The 19,624-nt window shown below is 44.5% G+C and overlaps 1 pseudogene; it reads left to right on the top strand.

Moving 5' to 3' along the window:
- Window positions 1-46: 46 nt before the first annotated feature.
- On the top strand, window positions 47-18,719 carry LOC132377456 (zinc finger protein 239-like; annotated as a pseudogene).
- The last annotated feature ends 905 nt before the right edge of the window (window positions 18,720-19,624 follow it).

Here is a 19,624-nt window from a genome sequence, read left to right as displayed (position 1 = left end):
AAACGAGGGTACAATATCTATAACGTTATCAGCTAATGACGGTGCAATGTATAATGATATCAGCTCTCAGTGTGGCTCCCTGCAAGCTGCAGAGAACCGGTAATGAGCCTGTCTTAGCTAACCGTTGAAGACAGTTCAAAAATTCCTTTTCACTCTCAATTATTCTTTCAGCCAGAGGTTATGTAGTTTCAAAATGATTTTCTTTTTCTGTATATTCTCAATTCCTAATGAGGGCTCAGCGGAAATATTTATATCCAATGCAGAAACTGGTGTTACCTACGTGTATTGTGGCGATGCAAATATTTCTGGAGAATTTACAATTGGGAAGAAGTGGACTGATATTTAGAAATCTGACTTTTAAAGTGTAATTTAGCATAGAAACCACAGATGGACAATGTCCAAAAGGATAAAATCCTTTATTCCCCATTACAGGCCTGCTACAGAGTGCAGATGAACTGGATCGAACCAGTCAGAGATCGAAGTTCTTATCAACAGTGATTTGCTAGCTGTTAAAATGAATACCTCTCTGTATAAAATCCACCGTGCACATGTTGTCACTGGGTTAAAAAAAAAAAGCACAGTACAAGATTTATGTGCCCACTGGTCATTACAAATTAGAGGAGACATTGGTGGGAAGGTGGGGAGACCTCCAGTGTCCCTGGTGCCCTCGCCTACAAGATGTGCATCCAGCTGCAGTTTCTAACCCTGCACTTTAAGGAGTTGGAACTGGAAATGGATAAATTCCCGATCATCCAGGAGTTGGAGGTGGTGATAGATGTGACATGAAAAGAGGTGAGTTACAACCAAAGTGCAGGACACAGGAAACTGGCTGAGAGTCAGTAAGGGGAATGAGGTTAAATAAACATTGCAGAGTACTCTTGTTGCTATCTCGCACAACAGCAGGTGGACCACTTTAGAAACTGTTCGTAGGATTACCTTTCAGAGGAGAGTCAAAGGGATGATCAGGGATTCATTACTTAGGGGAACAGGACAAGAGGGGATTAAATAAATGTGCATTGTGGAATTTATAGGAATTTAAAATAAATAGTTTGTACATAGGACAGTCAATATAACATAAAAATGTATTGTATCAGCATGAATTAATCAGTCTGATGGCCTGGTGGAAGATGATGGCCCAGAGTCAGCTGGTCTTTTTGCTGTGGTACTGTTCCCTGGATCGGAGCAGCAGGGCAGTTTGTGGTTGTGGTGAATTGGGCCCCCAGTATCCTTTGGGCCCTTTTTACACACCTGTCTCTGTAAATGTCCTGAAAAGTGGGAAGTTCACATCTATAGGTGTGCTGGGGTGTCCGCTCCACTCTCTGCAGGTTCTTGTGATTAAGGGAAGTACAGTTCCCATACCAGGCAGTGATGCAGCCAGTCAGGATGCTCTCAATTGTGTTTCTGTAGAAAGGTCTGAGGATTTGGGGCTCCATCCCAAACTTCTTCAACTGTCTGATGTGAAAGAAGTGCTGCTGTGCTCTTTTCACAACGCAGCTGGTATGTACAGACCATGTGAGATCCTGGGTCTTAAAGCTGTTCACCCTCTTAACCCCAGATCCATTGATATCAAAAGGGGTTAGCCTGTATCCATTCCTCGGGTCCTCACAATCAGTTCCCTTGCTTTTGTGACAATGAGGGAGAGGTTGTTTTCTTGACACCAGTCAGATGTTGTTCAGACCTCAGATAGAGTCAGCAATCAAATGGTTGAGCATGGTGCGATGAATGTGCTGAGCTGTGTATATCACAATGCAAGAAGCATTGTAGGAAAGCCAGATGAGCTCAGGACAGGGCCTTATGATATTGTATCCATTATTGGGAATTAGGATTTAGTCTGAGGGATTTAGAGGAACAAATTTGTAGAGAGATCGCAGACCATGCCAAGAAACAAAGGATGATCCAGTAAATATTAACTTCCATATATTGACTGGGACTGCCATACTGTAAAAGGACTAGATGGGATAGAGTTTGTCAAATGTGCCCTTAATCAATACATAGAATTCCCAAAGTAGAGGTGTGCAATAAGCTACTAGGAAATGATCCAGGGCTGGTGACAGAAATTAGTGATCATAATGCCATGAAATTGAAACTAAAGATGGAAAAAGAGAGGTCTGGACCACGGGTTGAGATTCTAAATTGGAGAAAGGTCAATTTTGATGATATCAGAAAGGATCTGACAAGTGTGGTTTGGGACTGGCTGTTTTCTGGCAAAGGAGTACTTGGTAAGTGGGAGGCCTTCAGAAGTGAAATTTTGAGCGTGTGGAGTTTGTATGTGCCTGTCAAAATAAAAGCTGAAAGGTACCTGGTGCAGGGTACCTTGGTTTTCAAGATATATTGAGGCCCCAGATATTTTGTTCCTCTGAATACCTCAGACTGTTGGGTGCTACCAAGACTCATTAATGACTACAATATCATGAGTCCACGCACTGAGCTCATCTGACTTGTTATTTAGTCATCTTCTGTTGGTTTCTAAATGCTTCTCAATAGTTTTTGCTCTTTTGTTTGCCCTCTCTTTGGCTTTTATGTAGGCTTTGGCTTCTCATTTTAGCCACAATTGTGCCCTTCTGCCTTTCAAATGCTTCCACTTCTTTGGGATGTATCTATCACTCAGCTCCCTAATTGCTCCCAGAAACTCCAGTCATTGCTGCTCCATTCTCACTCCTACCTTTTCCCTTCCAAACAAGTTTGTCCAGCTTCTCTGTCAAAGAAACATGGAGAAGTTCAGTATGGAAACAGGCTATTTGGCTATTTGCTGAAAACATTTAAGCTGTCTAATGCAACTGCCTGCCACTGTGACGATTGCCCTCCATACCCCTACCATCCAGGCTCCCATCCATACTTCTTTGAAATGGTGAAACCGCGCTCATCTTTACCACTTGTGCTGGCATCTCATTCCACACTCTCACGACCATTTCAGTAAAGAGCTTTTCCAAATGTTTCCATTCAATTTTCACCTTCCCTACTTACTCATGACCAACCCACATAATCTCAGTGGAAAAACCTGCTTGCCGTTACCCTATCTATACCAATATAATTTTGTATACTTCCAGCAAATCCTCAAAGCAATGTATAATTTCCTTGTTTATGTTTAGAGAATGTTTTAGAAGTATAAGATGATGAAGGGCATTAAGTGTGTGGATAGCCAGAGGTTTTTCCCAGTGTTGAAACAGCTAAAACGAGAGGGCATAGTTTTAAGCTGCTTGGAAATAGTTACCAAGAGGATGTCACGGGTTAGTTTTTTACACAAAGAGTAGTGGGTGCGTGGAATGCACTGCCGGATATTTCTGTGAGAGTTTTTCAGTTACTGTGGGGCCAGGCACACATGCAGCTCAGTGGGAATTGAGAATAATATCAATTTAGAGAGTCAAACTGAGCCAGGTCACAGATTGGAGATGGCAGAAAAGCCCCATTCTTATAGAGACAGGAGGAGCATCAGAGAGTTTGATGGTCATTCCAGATACCAGCACTGTGCCCAGTTAGAAGATGACTTCTCTCTCCAACTTGGGTTGAACCTCACTGTAACAGTGTGATGTCAGATCACACCTTGGCAACTCAAGTTATCTCACCTGAAATGTTGACCTTCACCCACTGATGGATTTTGTAAATCTTTTTACAGGTTAAAAATGACAAGAAATTTGTCTATGGGAATCTCAAACACAACACACCAGTTTTGCTCTCAATGCCCAGATACTTAAGAAGTGGAACAAGGGATTCACTCAGTCATCACAACTGAAGGTACATCAGAGAATTCACACTGCCGAGAGGCCATTCATCTGGTTCACTCAATCATCTGACTGACTGGCACGCCCATCATTTTACAAAGGGGGAACCCCTTCATCTGCTCAGACAGTGGGACTGGATTCAGTTGGTCATTTCAACTGAAGGTACATCAGCGAGTTCACACTGGACAAGGTCATTCACCTGTTCTGTGGGTGAGAAGAGATTCCGTTGATCTTCCCACTTGTGGACTCACCAGTCAGTTCACACTGGGCAGAGGCTAATCATCTGCTGATTTTGTGCGGGAGGATTCACTCGATCATCTGACCAAATGGCTCACCAGCGAGTTCACACCCGAGAGTGGCCAATCACCTGCTCGGACTGTGGGAAGGGATTCACTTGCTCATCTAAGCTGAAGTTACATCAGCGAGTTCACACTGGAGAGAGGCCATTTACCTGCTCAGAGTGTGGGAAGCGATTCACTCAGTCATCTCACCTACGGAGACACCAGTCAGTTCACACTGGGGAGAGGCTGTTCACCTGATCAGACTGTGGGAAGGGATTCACTTCGTCATCTCAGCTACTGAGACACCAGTCAGTTCACACTGGAGAGAGGCCATTTATCTGCTCAGACTGCGGGAAGGCATTCACTTGGTCATCTGACCTAATTACACACCAGTCAGTTCATACTGGGGAGTGGCTGTTCACCTGCTCAGACTGTGGGAAAGGATTCACTCAGTCATCCACCCATAAGGCACACCAGTCAGTTCACACTGGAGAGAGTCCGTTCACCTGCTCGGACTGTGGGAAGGGATTCACTTGCTCATCCCAACTGTAGGTACATCAGCGAGTTCACACTGGGGAGAGACCATTCACCTGCTCGGACTGTGGGAAGGGATTCGCTCAGTCATCCCACCTACGGAGACACCAGCGACTTCACACTGGGGAGAAGCCGTTCACCTGCTCGGACTGTGGGAAGGGATTCACTTGCTCATCCCAACTGAAGGTACATCAGCGAGTTCACACTGGGGAGAAGCCATTCACCTGCTCAGAGTGCGGCAAAGGATTCACTGGATCATCCCAACTACAGAGACACCATCAAGTTCACACTGTGGAGAAGCGGTTTACCTGCTCAGACTGTGGGAAGGGATTCAATCGGTCATCTCACCTACAGACACACCAGTCAGCCCACACAGGGAAATGGCCGTTCACCTGCTCAGACTGTGGGAAGGGATTCACTCACTCATCTCAACTGAAGGCACATCAGCCAGTTCACACTGGGGAGAGGCCATTCACCTGCTCAGACTGTGGGAAAGGATTCATTCAGTCATCCCACCTACGGAGACACCAGCGACTTCACACTGGGGAGAAGCCGTTCACCTGCTCAGACTGTGGGAAAGGATTCACTTGGTCATCCGAACTACTTGCAAACCGGTCAGTTCATACTGGGGAGAGGCCATTCACTTGCTCAGTGTGTGGAAAGGGATTCACTCGGTCATCCAATCCACTGAAACACCAGCGAGTACACACTACGTAGAGACCTATTTCCTGCTCAGACTTCAGGAAGAGATTCTCTCAGCCAATTCAACCAAATGTGCATCATTGGGTTCACACTGTGGAGAGGCCGTTCACCTGCTGTGAATGTGGGAGGGGATTCACTCAGTTATCTAACCTTATGACACACTACCGGGTTCACACTGGGGAGAAAGTTTCAATAAGCTGCATGCTGGATATTTGTCCATCACGGTTGCTGAATGCAATTTCGAGAGTGACTGTCAGTGCTGAACTCTGCATTTGTTGCTGCTGCTCCTCACACCCAGCCCTGGTCACTGGGCATGGGAGGGGTTTCTTCTGCTGCACATTCACCTTTAACGTGACTGGAGTTTAATATTCTGGATCTGAGACAAATAAATCAGTTGCATTTTAAACTCTGTCTCTGGTAATTAGTGAATTTATAACACAACTAGTGTACAGTAGACTGTCTTCTCAGGCTGGCTGGGTCCTGTAAGTGATTCAGTTCCTCAACAGGCCTTTGAAATCCTCCCCTGTTGTTCACCGCTTGCTCTCCCTGTGAGATGTTTTTCAAACAGTCACCACACTTTGGGTGAAGAGGTTTCCCTTGAATTTTCTGCATACTGAAGCAGTCAAGCTGTCTGCAGTTCTGCCTGAGGTGTTCTTTGCCCCTCAAATCACTGCACTGTGGAAGAATGGCATTGGGATTTAACCTCCTTATTCACGGCTCATTTCCACATTATGAGTCATTTTGCCTGCTTCTAAAGGGTTGATGGAAAACACCACTGTCCTCTAAAGACTGAAAGCAGAATGGGAAACCATTAGTTGGATGTTCAACAGAACAGAGTCAGAAACCAGAGGCAGGTCTGCACAAAGCAGAGTTTGGGGCCCTGGATGATGGTCAAGGTAAGAGTAACACAGATATACTTTCAAATCTAACCCCTCGATAAACAATCAGCAATTACCTTGTCAGTCCCCTTTACATGTTGTATTTTAATATTGAATTCTTGTAACAACAGACACCAACTTAATAACACCTATTATTATTCTTCATGTTAGTCAAAAATACCAATGGGTTGTGATCAGTATAAACTCTCAATGGCTTCTGTGCCGGAGAAATGTAAACCTCAAAATGCTGTAATGCCAAAATAACCGGGTTACCAAACCAGCAGAAATGGAACGATATGTTGGAGTCTGCTGAGACTGTAACTAAAGGTGTTTATTAGTAAACTAAGTAATACAGTATCAAAAATGCAAATATACATATAAAACAGGTTAGCAGTAATAAATACAGAAGTGTAAAAAGAAGAATCAAAACCAAGCTCTATCAAAGTCTAGGGGTAAATGAATAGTCTTAAGAAAATACAGAGTTCAGTTCAGTTTAAGTCGAGGTAGCTGCTGGTGTGATGTGAGAGAGAGAGAGACTGCTGCAGCAGGCAAACCTTCCGTTGTCTTCTTGTTCCGTTGCACTGATGTGGTCATTCGGTTATGACCCCTCTGTTCTCAGCTAGACCGTTCTTCCGTGGTGGACTCATCACTCTGGCCTGAGTGGACATACACACAAGCCCCTACCGGTCCTGCCATCACACTGTGAGCTTTGTGACCGATCCCCTGATTCAGTCCTCCAAGCCCCCACCTTCCTGTGGGTGCACAACGCTCTTACAGTGTCTTGTGGCGTGTCTCCCGGTGTCTCAGCAGACCTGTTTTTTATCTCCCCTGACAGGGTATCAGCCATCCATCAAACTGGCCACTCCCTGCTGTCTCAGCAGGGATGTCAACGAGCAAAGAAGTCTCCTTGCAGCAAAAGGTAAATAATCAGTGAAGAAACCATAATACATAAATCCTCTCTCTCTCTCTCTCTCTCTCTCTCTCTCTCTCTCTCTCTCTCTCTCTCTCTCTCTCTCTCTCTCTCTCTCTCTCTCTCTCTCCTCTCTCCCCCTCTCCCCTCTCCCCTCTCCCCCTCTCCCCCTCTCCCCCTCTCCCCCTCTCCCCCTCTCCCCCTCTCCCCCTCTCCCCCTCTCCCCTCTCCCCCTCTCCCCCTCTCCCCCTCTCCCCTCTCCCCCTCTCCCCCTCTCCCCCTCTCCCCCTCTCCCCTCTCCCCTCTCCCCTCTCCCCTCTCCCCTCTCCCCTCTCCCCTCTCCCCTCTCCCCTCTCCCCCTCTCCCCTCTCCCCCTCTCCCCCTCTCCCCCTCTACCCCTCTACCCCTCTACCCCTCTCCCCTCTCCCCTCTCCCCTCTCCCCTCTCCCCTCTCCCCTCTCCCCTCTCCCCTCTCCCCTCTCCCCTCTCCCCTCTCCCCTCTCCCCTCTCCCCTCTCCCCTCTCCCCTCTCCCCTCTCCCCTCTCCCCTCTCCCCTCTCCCCTCTCCCCTCTCCCCTCTCCCCTCTCCCCTCTCCCCTCTCCCCTCTCCCCTCTCCCCTCTCCCCTCTCCCCTCTCCCCTCTCCCCTCTCCCCTCTCCCCTCTCCCCTCTCCCCTCTCCCCTCTCCCCTCTCCCCTCTCCCCTCTCCCCTCTCCCCTCTCCCCTCTCCCCTCTCCCCTCTCCCCTCTCTCCCATTACCAGCATAGTTCCCCGGGGGGGGGGGGGGGAGGTCAAATCTGGACCCCATCTACATCTGGTTTTCTCATCACACATGACAGTATATAGAAATGTGCCAAAAAAGAGGGGAGAGTTCTCAGGAGAGCAGTAAGAGTTTATGAATGGGTGTGAGCAAGAATTTGTTCGTCATCCAGAGGAACGATATATTTTCTATTTGTCCAAATTTCCACTACTTCCTTGGCAGCCCGTTCCACCTATATTTGGGTGAAAGAAGTGTCCCTCACATGTCACATCCTCTCTCTTAAAACATCTGACCCCTACTCAGTGGCTAATAGAAGACCCTGGCTGAACCTTCATCTCTCAGTATTTTACATTAATCTTAAATTTCATGCCTGAATGTTCAATGTTAATGGGAAAGTTCTAGCCATTGATCCCTGCATCACCCTTGCGACTATCTCCAATGTAATCATACCCATAATGAAATGTACCATCAGAAGTGTGCCCACAATGCTAGCTAGGGTCTATCTAATGTTCCTAAAAGTTACTCCAAGTTTGTGTTCTGTGCCACAGTTAAGAAGGGCAACTTTTTCATAGGCTTTCCTCACTGTCTATTATCATTTCAACTTTTCATAATTCATCACCTAGCCCAGAATTAAATGCTACCTGGTGTTTACTTACCTAATTTACCAGGTGATCCATATCACTGTACCTTCTAAATTTGCACCTTCCAAACATTTGCAGAATAAGCATTCCCCTTCGCAACTGTTTACCTGGATGTCAATCATGCATGGAGTTCTGTAACCAGGGACACCTTCTCTTCGTGATTTTTATAAATGACTTGAATAAAGAACTGATGGGATAGCTTAGTAAATTGCTGATGAAGCAATGGTTGGGAATGTTGTGGATAGTGTGGAGGGCTGTTAAAACGAATATCGATGGGATGCAAACTGGGCTGGGAAGTGGCAGATGGATTTTAACCCAGATAAATGTAAGGTGGTTCAATTTCGTAGGTCTAATCTGACAGCAGATTATAGTAATGATAAGAATCTAGACAGTGTGGAGTATCAGATGGATCTTGTGGTTCCAATCTTAGTCCATTTAAAGGTTGACTCTGTTGAAGAAAGCATAGGGTGCATTACCATTCATGAGCCATCTGATTTAGTTCAATGGCAGAGAGGTAGTGTTACAGTTATATAGGGCACTGGTAAGACCCCACGGAGTATTGTGCTCAGTTCTGGTCACTTCACTGCAGAAAGGATGTGGAAACTATTGAAAATGTGGAGAAGAAATTTACAAGGATGATGCCTGGATTGGGGAGCATGCCTTATGGGAAAAGGTTGAGTGAATTCAGCCTTGAAGTGGCAAAGGATGAGAGGTGACCTGATAGAGGTGTATAAGATGATGATAGGCATTGGTCGTGTAGATAGTCAGAGGCTTTTTCTTAGGGCTGATATGGCAAACTTGAGAGGGCACAGTTTTAAGGTGCATGGAAGTAGGTACAGAGGAGATGTAAGGGTTTTGTTTTTTTACGCAGAGAGCGCTGAGTACACGGAATGGGCTGCCAGCGACAGTTGCAATAAAGACTCCTGAATAGGTACTTTCTAAATAGGTAGTGTTCGGCAAAGCATTATGGTCTGAAGGGCCTGCATTGTGCTGTAGGTTTTCATTATTTCTATGTTTCTACTGCACTCCTTATAAGCAACCCTGGTCTATAATAGCACAATGTATAGATGCAGGACATCACACTTTATATGTATTCCTGGCCTACTGTGCTATTTGATACATGCTAAAACTAGGAAGAATGAGAGGGTGTGTTATAGAAGCATACAAAATTGTGAAATGGGTAGATGAGATAGAGACAGAAATGTTGTTGTACAGGTATGTAGGATTACTACTTGGGGACATAGAATCAAGATTCAGAGGAATTGATTTTGGGTGGCGAAGAGGAGGATCTACCTCTCCCAGAGAAATGTGAAGTTGTGGAATTTTCTGTTCATGGAAGTAGAGGGGCGACCTGATTATAAATTTATTCAATGACTTTACTAGGAAGCCTGATGAAGGAAAGGCAGTTGATAGTGTCTATGTGCACTTTAGTAAGTTCTTTGACAGCGTTCCATATGGTAGGTTGATCAAAAATGTTGAATCACTTAGCATTCAGGATGAGGTAGTAAATTGGATTAGAGATTGGCTTTGCTGGAGAAGCCAGACACTGTGGTAGATTTTGCTCCTCTCACTGGAGCCTTGTGGCTTTTAATGTAGTGTGGTATTTGGAGCTGGGTCTGCTGTTGTTTCTGATCTGTACAAATAATCTGGATAATAATGTGTTAAGATCATCAAAACAAATTTGTGGATCACACCAAGATTCGGTACATAGTGGACAGTGGGAAATGTTATCAAAGCTCGCAAAGGGAGCTTCCCCAGTGGTAATCGTGGCAGATGGAATTTAATGCAGATGATTGTGAGCTGCTTGGGAAGAGAAACTTTAGTAGAACTCATAGAGAGCGCGGTAAGGCACAAGAATTGTGGGAAAACAGACAGATCTGGGAATACAGATCCTTAATACCATCAGAGATACAAAAGGATTTTAAGAGATCTTTTGACACATAAGCATTCATATATTAAAGTATTGAATGCAGGAGTCTGGAAGTTGCACAAGAAATTTTTGAGGCTTAATTTTAGGTATTGTGTTCAGGTCGCAATACCTTTCTACAGGAGAGATATCAATGAGTTTGCAAGAGTGCTGACAGAATTATAAGTAGAATGCCAGAATCTGAGGACCTGATCTATAGGGAAATTTGAATGAATTAGTACGGCATTCCCCAGAGCATAGGGAGAAAATGGCAGATTGATTGAGGTGCACAATATTGTGAAGCGCAGACTTCAAGTAAGTGCAAGCAGACTTTTCCACTGAGGTTGGGTGTGATAGAACTGGAAATTAAGAGTGAAAGTTGGAATGAGCTTCCTGTAGAAGTAGTAGAGGCCAGTTCAGTTGTGTCATTTAAGGTAAAATTGGATAGGTATATGGACAGGAAAGGAGTGGAGGGTTATGGGCTGAGTGCGGGTAGGTGGGACTAGGTGAGATTAAGGGTTCGGCACGGACTAGGAGGGCCAAGATGGCCTGTTTCCGTGCTGTGATTGTTATATGATTATATGGTTATAAGTTGCAATGTGTAAAGGGAGCATGAGGGAATTCTTCTTCAATCAGAGGGTGGTGAAATTGTGAAGAAAACTGTCAGTGGAATAGGTGAATTCAGGCATGATCTCAACATTTTAGGGCAATTTGGATACATTCATGGGTGAGAGGGTTATGGAGGGTGCTAATGCAGCACCAGTTGATAGGGCTAGACAGAATAGGAAATTCTAGGTGGGCTGCAATATATATATATTCTATGACACTATCGCATTTCAGGTACTTTCTGAAATTTCAATGAGAAAGATATTTGTAACTAATGCAGGAAAGCAGGATCACTGTGCACAGGCATTACGGCGCTCATAGATGTGAGGGGACGAAGGGCCTGTTTCTATGCTGTACAACTCTTGGTTTCTTCCAATGGGCAAACTGTCAGCCCTTTCTCCTAATATCACCCACCATCGTTCACCAATTTCCTATCTAAAAGGGAGGGAGATATTTCATAATTTTACAGCTAATAGCATTGTTCAAGAGAAATCTATCCTTCTGGTTCTGATGTTTCTTGTCAGTGTGACCTGAAAATCGGTTTCCAGGTATCCACAGCATATTCAGATGTTTATGTAGCAAGGAAACCTGTAATTCTTTTAATCCTTAATCCATGCTTTCTCAATAAGCCTTGCATGGGGTACCTTATCAAAAGCCTTGCTGAAATCCATATACACTACATCTATGGTTCTACCTTCATTAATGTGCTTCATCACAACCTCAAAATATTCAATCAGACTCGTAAGGCAAGACGGGTCTTTGCCAAAGCCATACTGACTATTGCTAATCATATTATGCTTCTTCAAATGTTTATAAATCCTGCCCCTTAGGATTTTCTACATCAACTTACCAACCACTGAAGTAAGACTCACTGGCCTATAATTTCCTGAGCTATCCTTTTAATGTTTTTTACCCTTTAATTTTGTTTGCTTCAGATGGAAGAAATGTTCCAGCCAATGAAGTCTGTCCTTGTAGTTCAGGCCTTTCGACAACATCCTTGTGAATCTTCTTACCAGTTGGCACTAGTAATATTTTATTAAGTCCTTCAAAGAATTCTGTTCCGTGCTCAGCTAAACAAAGGCAGATATCCTATTGAGAGTCCTCATTGCATGTACCTGTTTCTGCACCTTCAGGGATATCTGTGCCCCTGCATCAATGCTTGAACTTCTGGAAGCGATTCAGCAGGCACAGGATGGATACATCTCAAAGTAGAAGTATTTAACAGAGGGATGAGGTAAAACATAGGAGGGGCATATAATTTTGCAAAAAATACTGGGTGGTGAGAGGATTGGGAAGCTGTTAAAAACCGACAGAATAAAACATCAAAGGTTCAAATTACATTTATTATTAAACCATTTTTTCCTATAAATAACCTTGTGATTTGTCTCCTCACAGGCAGCAACAATGCAAAGAAACTCAATATAACCAATTAACAAAGCAAATCGTCAAACACGAAAACAAGGATATTGTGCTGACAAAGAAAGTAAGCAAATAAAATTCAGAATTGAAGTTCCCAAAAGTGAGTCGACAGCCACTAAGTCCCTTATCACTGCAGCAGATTCACCAGTTCACTAGCTTCAGACCAGCGCAAAGACGGTCAACCTCATGGAGCCCTGAGCAGAAACATTCTGCCCCTTGCCTTCAGCTCCAATGACATGGACATTTAACCCTGGCACGGCACATAAATTGTCCAACTCCCCGGTCATTTCTCACCTTCGGTCCTGGACCCTGCCACTTTGAGCTCAGCCATCTGAATCCACAATGCAACAAAGGAAAACTCAGTAAGGATAGAAAATAGGAAATATCAGGAAAAGCTAGCCAGAAACATAAAACACGAAACTAATCTTATAAAATATCCAGTATAGGAGAGGCAAGAACGGATAGCAGACAGCCTTACAATGGTGCTTCTGGAGGAATAATGCCGGTCAAAGAAATGGCAGACCAACTCAATGACTATTTGCGTCTATGTTCCCTTTGAAAGACAGCAGCAGTATGTTTAAGAGTTGAGAGTCAAGAGGTATAATTGTGTGTAATTGTGATTACTAATGAGAAGGTGCTTGGGATACGGAATGTTGTCAGGGTAGATAAGTCACATGCTCAAGATGGATTACTCACCAGAACTCTGAAGGAGGTAGCTGGTGCGATTCTGGAGGCATTAGTAATGATCGCTTAACAATCATAAAATTAAATTCCATAGAATGGAAATTTCATAGAAAACATACAGCACAATATAGGCCTTTCAGCCCACAAAGCTGTGCCAAACATGTCCGTACCTTACAACTATCTGGAATTCACTCATAACCCTTTATTTTTCCAAGCTCCATGCAGCCATCCAGTCTCTTTAAAGATCCAATCGTGGCCGCCTCCATCGCTGCCGCCGCCAGCTCATTCCACGCACTCACCACTCTCTCCGTTTATATATTAAAAAAATACTTACCCCTGAAATTTCCTCTGAACCTACTTCCAAACACCTTAAAACTAAGCCCTGTCAAGCTAGCCATTTCAACCCTGGAGAAAAGTCTCTCACTATCCTCTCACTATCTTGTACACCTCTATCAAGTCTCCTCTCATCCGCTTTTGTTCCAAGAAGAAAAGCCGAATTCACTCAACCTATTCTCATAAAGGGTGCTCCCCAATTCAGACAACAATCTTGTAAATCTCCTCTGCACTCGGTCTGTGACTTCCATTAGAACGGGGATGGTGTCAGAGGATTGGCGAACTGTTTATGTTCTTCCATTGTTTAAAAAGGGTTCAAAGAGTAAACCTTGCAGTTATCGTCAGTGGTGGGTAAATTAATGGAAAGTATTTTTTAGAGATTGTATATATAATTATCTGGATAGACAGGGTCTGATTAGTAACAGCCAACATGGATTTGTGCGTGGAAGTTCATGTTTTACAAATCTTATTGAATTTTTTGAAGAGGTTTCTCAGAAAGTTGACGAGGGTAAAGCAGTGGATGTTGTCTATATGTACTTCAGTAAGGCCTTTGACAAGGTTCCACACGGAAGCATAGTTAGTAATGTTTAATTGTAATGTATTAATATTGAAGTAATAAAACGCATTGAACAGTGGCTGGATGCAAGATGCCAGAGAGTAGTGGTGGATAACTGTTTGTCAGGTTGGAGGCCGTTTGTCATATACATTAATGATCTGGATGATGGGGTGGTAAATTGGATTAGTAAGTATGCAGATGATATCAAGATAGTTGGCAATGTGGATAATGAAGTAGGTTTTCAAAGCTTGCAGAGAGATTTAGGCCAGTTAGAAGAGTGAGCTGAAAGATGGCAGATGGACTTTAATGCTGATAAGTGTGAGGTGCTACATTTTGGAGGACTAATATAGGACATGCATGGTAAATGGTACGGCATTGAAGAATGCAATAGAACAGAGTGATCAAGGAATAATGGTGAAGGTGGAATCTCATGTGGATAGGGTGGTGAAGAAAGCTTTTGGTATGCTGGCCTGTATAAATCAGAACATTGAGTATAGGAGTTGGGATGTAATGTTAAAACTGTAGAGGGCATTGGTAAGGCCAAATTCGGAGTATTCTGTACAGTCTGGTTATGGAATTATAGGAACGATGTCAACAAATCAAAGATTTACTAGAATGTTACCTGTGTTTCAGCACCTAAGTTACAGAGAAATGTTGAACAAGTTAGGTCTTTATTCTTTGGAGAGTAGAAGGTTGAGGGGGGACTTGATAGAGGTATTTAAAATTTTAAGGGGGATAGATAGGGTTGACGTAGATGGGCTTTTTTCCATTGAGTGTAAGGGAGATTTAAACAAGAGGAGATGAGTTGAGAGTTAAGGAGCAGAAGTTTCGGAGTAACACGAGTGGGAACTTCTTTACTCAGAGAGTGGTAGCCGTGTGGAACGAGCTTCCAGTAGAAGTGGTATACGCAGGTTCGATTTTGTCATTTAAAGTAAATTTGGTTAGTTATATGGACAGGAAAGGTATGAGGGTTATGGGCTAAGTGTAGGTCGGTGGAAATAGGTGAGCGTAAGCGTTCTGCATGGACGAGAAGGGCTAAGATAGCCTGTTTCCGTGCTTTCATTGCTATATGGTTGTAACATATGCCTCACTTCTTTTGTACTTTTCCCTGAGAAAATCTATTTCTAATTTATGGTTCCAAGTTGCTGCCTGATATCCTCATAGTTCTCCTCACTCCAACTAAACGTTTTCCTAACTTGTCTGTTCTTATCCCTCACCAATGTCATGGTAAAGGAGATCGAATTGTGATCACTATCTCCAAAATGCACTCCCACTCAAAGACCTGTCACTTGACCAGTTTCATTTCCCAATACCAGATCAAGTACAGTCCCTCGTCTTGTAGACTTGTCTACATACTGTGTCAAGAAACGTTCCTGAACACACCTAACGAACTCCACCCCATCTTAACCCCTCACTCTAGGGAGATGCTAATCAATATTTGGGAATTTTAAATCTCCCACCAGAAGAACCCTGCTATTATTACCCCTTTCCAGAATCTGCCTCCCTATCTGCTCATCTATGTTCCTGTTACTATTTGGTGGTCTATAAAAACATCCAGTAGTTATTGACCCCTTTCTGTCGTAACATTCACCCACAGAGACTCTGCAGACAACCTCTCCATGTCTTCCTCCTTTTCTGCAGCCGTGCCTCTATCTGTGATCAACAGTGCCACGCCCCAACCTCTTTTGCCTCCCTCCCTATCCTTCCTGAAACATCTATGCACTTTAATGCGCCAATCCTGCCCCTCCACCATCCAATTGTCTGTAATGGCCACATCATACTCTAAGTGCTGATCCACACTGTAAGCTCACCCGCTTTATTCACGATACTCCTCGCATTAAAATAGACACTTCTCAAACCACCAGACTTTGCGCATCCCTTCTCTATCACCTTCCTATCCCCAATTTCGCAATATCTCCCAACTTGCTCCATTTGTGAGCCAACTTCCTTTTTCTCCGTCAGTTCAGTTCGGTTCTCACCCCCCCCCCCCCCCCCCAGCAATTCTAGTTTAAAGTTTCCTCAATAGCTTTAGCAAACCTTCCTGCCAGGATATTGGTCCCCTTTTGATCCCTATGCAACCCGTCTGTTTTATACATGTCACACCTGCACCAAAAGAGGTTCCAATGATCCAGAAATCTGAAACCCTACCCCCTGCTCGAAACCTGCCACGCATTTAGCTTCCAACTAATTCTATGCCTATTCTCGCTGTCGCGTGGCACAGGCAGTAATCCCGAGATTACTACCTTTAAGGTCCTGCTTCTCAATTTATTTTCTAACTCCCTGTAGTCTTCTTTCAGGACATCCTTCCCACTTTTTCTGCATCTGTCGCTGGTACCAATATGTACCACGACCCCTGGCTGTTCTCCTTCCCACTTCAAGGTATCATGGACGCAATCCCGGACCTTGGCACCTGGGAGGCAAATTACCATCCGCGTTTCTTTCCTGCGTCCACAGAATAGCCTATCTGACCGGCTAACTATAGAGTCCCCTAACACTGCTGCCAACCTCTTCCTTTCCCTGCCCATTTGAGCCACAGGGCATGACTCTGTGCCAGAGGTACGGTCACTGTTGCTTCCCCGAGGTAGGCTGCCCCCACCCCTACCAACAGTACTCCAGCAGCAATAATTATTGTCAAGGGGACAGCCACTGTTTTACTCTCTTGAACCCGTTTCTTTCTTTTCCCTCTCCTGACTGTTACCCATTTTTTTCTCCCCTGTGGGCCCGGGGTGACTACCTGTCTATAGCTCCTCCCCATCATCACCTGACCAGACGAAGGTCATCGAGCTGCGGGTCCAGTTCCCTAACGCGGTGTCTAAGGAGCTGCAGCTCGACGCACCTGTGGCTGTCCGGGAGGCTGGGAGGCTCTGGGACCTCCCACATCTGACACCGAGCACAGAAAACCGGCCTCACACACATACTCTCTGAGTTTATTTTAAACAGATAACTGGTTTGACCTCGACCCTTTGTCACCGAAGCTCCATTGAGCCAAAGCCTTCCTACTCTGTCTCTCTCTACTCCGTCGCCTGCTTTGTAAATCTGTTTCGCTTTTAAACTCTTCCCGCTGTTCTCAGTGGCCGACCTCCACACGCTTGCGCAGTTGTACCCCATGCAAACTGCTGAAAAGATAACAATAACCCAAAAAAAATCTGGAATTGTTTCAGTAGACTGAGAATGATAAATCCCCCTCCATTCTTTCCGATGGGAGGGAGGCATAAGAAAGGAAGTGATAGGTGTTAGCCTGACCTTGACTGCCTCAGCCAGAGTCCCGACCTTACCCCAATCCTAAATCTCTGGCAAGAACTGAGGATTACTGTCCACTTGCGCTGCACAGCTAACCTGGCGCATCCTCGGCAATCTTGCAAGGAGTTGTGTAAAGCTAAAACAGACTTTTCCAAAATGTACACCGGCTGTGAGGGATGATTGAAATAGGTATGAGTAAGGGGCCGTGAACACTTCTGAACTGCTAACATTTCCGGTTTGAATTTTCAGTTTATCATGGTTTACAATTTCCCCTGTTTATTTTTTTTTCCCGGGGGGGGGGGGTGTCCACTATGAAAAAAACAAACGAGCATAAAATTCACGAATAAAAACTCTGAGTTAAATTGATCAGACTCCCTGGTTGTAATACTGAATAATGTGAACAAGGGATTAGTGACTGAATATATATTGGCCAATGCTCCAGTCTTCGAATTCGTCCCAGTGCCCCCACCTGGGATGCAGCAATATTTGCACGGAAGAAAAGCCTGATAATCTACTCGCTGTCTTGCTACGGAAACCACATGGACATCTGCACTATCCATCGGTTTGTCATGCCGACCTCGACTGGATAGCAGTCAACAACATCAAAAGTTCCTTATGCATTCTTTTTCGTTTTAGTCTACAGGTGCACATCTCTCATTACCCAATGTTCCCAGATCTTGCAACCTTGTTTTTACTCCTCCAGAGACAGTTTGAATTCAAAACCTCTTGGCTTCAAATAACTCTCAGAAATATTTTGTGTACTTACCCCGTCACAGTTTGCACCCGATTTGTACTCTCCCCAGATCCTCTCCCTAGTCACCAGTCTGAAGTAACTCAGCAAGCATCGTTTGAAAAGAGTCAACAGTCCTAGTTTCGGGCTGAGAAGATACTATCAGCACTGGAACAAATATGATGCAGGGACATGAGGAAGGAGTACAAGGCGCAAGATGTTCAGTAGATTGTCCTGAGTTTGGCAAAATCCAACAAGATTACGTCCTGTAATCAAAAAATGTTCTCCCACTGAAATTCATCAATTATAAGGCTTATGCCCCAGTGCAAGGTCTTTTAAGTGTCCCGAATTCATCTGCTTCTACCTCTAACCCAAGAGCAAATTCCACATGTTTCGCGACATATGATTTGCATTCAATACTTTCTTCCAACCACTTTGAAATTATCCCCCTTGCTTCAGCCGCCTCCCTCCCTGGGGAAATATCTCTGGCTGTTCACTCGATTTATCTGCTATAATGTATACGTCCTTCAGGTACTTCTCATCCTGCTTCCGTCCAAAGAGAAGATCCCTATGTTATTCAAATCAGCCTCACTGGACATGTTTAAAGTGAATTTGTTGTCGAAGTTCATATGTGCCATCATTTACCAAACTCATTTTTATTTTCCTGCAGGCATTCACAGTAAATACAAAGAAACGCAATGGAATCAATGAAAAACAGCTCACAACAAAGGCGGACAAAACGCCAAAGCACAAAACACAACAATAGCAATGAATTGTACAAATAAAAAAAGCATACATAACAATAAATATGAAATAATTGTCCATATCTGCAGTGGTAGAATACTTGATGTAGATTCTTTATAAACCAGCTGGGCTCATCCCGTTTGCCTCAACAGCCTGATCATTTAGGAGTAGTAGCTATTCCATAATCCGTTGCTGTGACACGTGGAGCTCCTGTAATTTGTTCCTGCTGGCGCAGTCGAGATGCGAGCTTCAACCGGAAAATGGGGGTCTTTGATGGTAAATGCTGTGTCCCTGCGTCCTCGCTCCTTGTAGAGGTTCTCAGTGGTGGGAGGAGTTGCGGCTGTGATGCAATGAATTGCAGTCCAGTGTCAGGGATGAAAAGACCTCTGTTCTTGAAGTTCTTGGGTTGCACTAGTGTTTCCCGGTGGAGTACCGTGCTGGGTGTACAAATGTCAGTGTGATCACTGCACAGGTTTCAGAGTTCTAGACGACTGTGCCCGAGAAGTGAAGGTCTAGGACGGGGGTCGGCAACCTGCGGCTCCCGAGCCATTTGTGGCTCTTTCACCTCTGTTCTGCGGCTCCCTGTGGCTTTGGGAAATAATTGGTCAGTATTTAATTAAAATGTATTTTATGTTAGTTTGTTAGCTTTTGAAATGTAATTATGGTGATCTTGTACAACCTAAGTGTAGCGACACATTTCCTGCCACATCCGAAACGGCTCACAATTAGCCAGCATTCCGGCTAAGGGAGATAGCCTACGGGGGTTTGTGAGTACGCGTCTTTTGCAGCATCTGCGTCCATGGGGGCTGGGTTGAGGGAGGCTTAAAAGCAAGGCTGTTTAGTTCGAATAAAGCTATCTTTGACTGCAGTTTACTGACACCGCTACAACGTGTTTTTATCGCTGGCTGTCCAGACGGAAGGTGCTGAAACGCTTTGTCGCGTGTCTGGAAGCAGCCAGAGTGGCTGGAAAAGCTACACTTCAT

The sequence above is a fragment of the Hypanus sabinus genome, chromosome 18 (genome assembly GCF_030144855.1).
Source record: "Hypanus sabinus isolate sHypSab1 chromosome 18, sHypSab1.hap1, whole genome shotgun sequence".
Classification (NCBI taxonomy): domain Eukaryota; kingdom Metazoa; phylum Chordata; class Chondrichthyes; order Myliobatiformes; family Dasyatidae; genus Hypanus; species Hypanus sabinus.
Note: the sequence above shows the minus strand (reverse complement) of the source record. Positions and strands in the feature narration are given on the sequence as shown.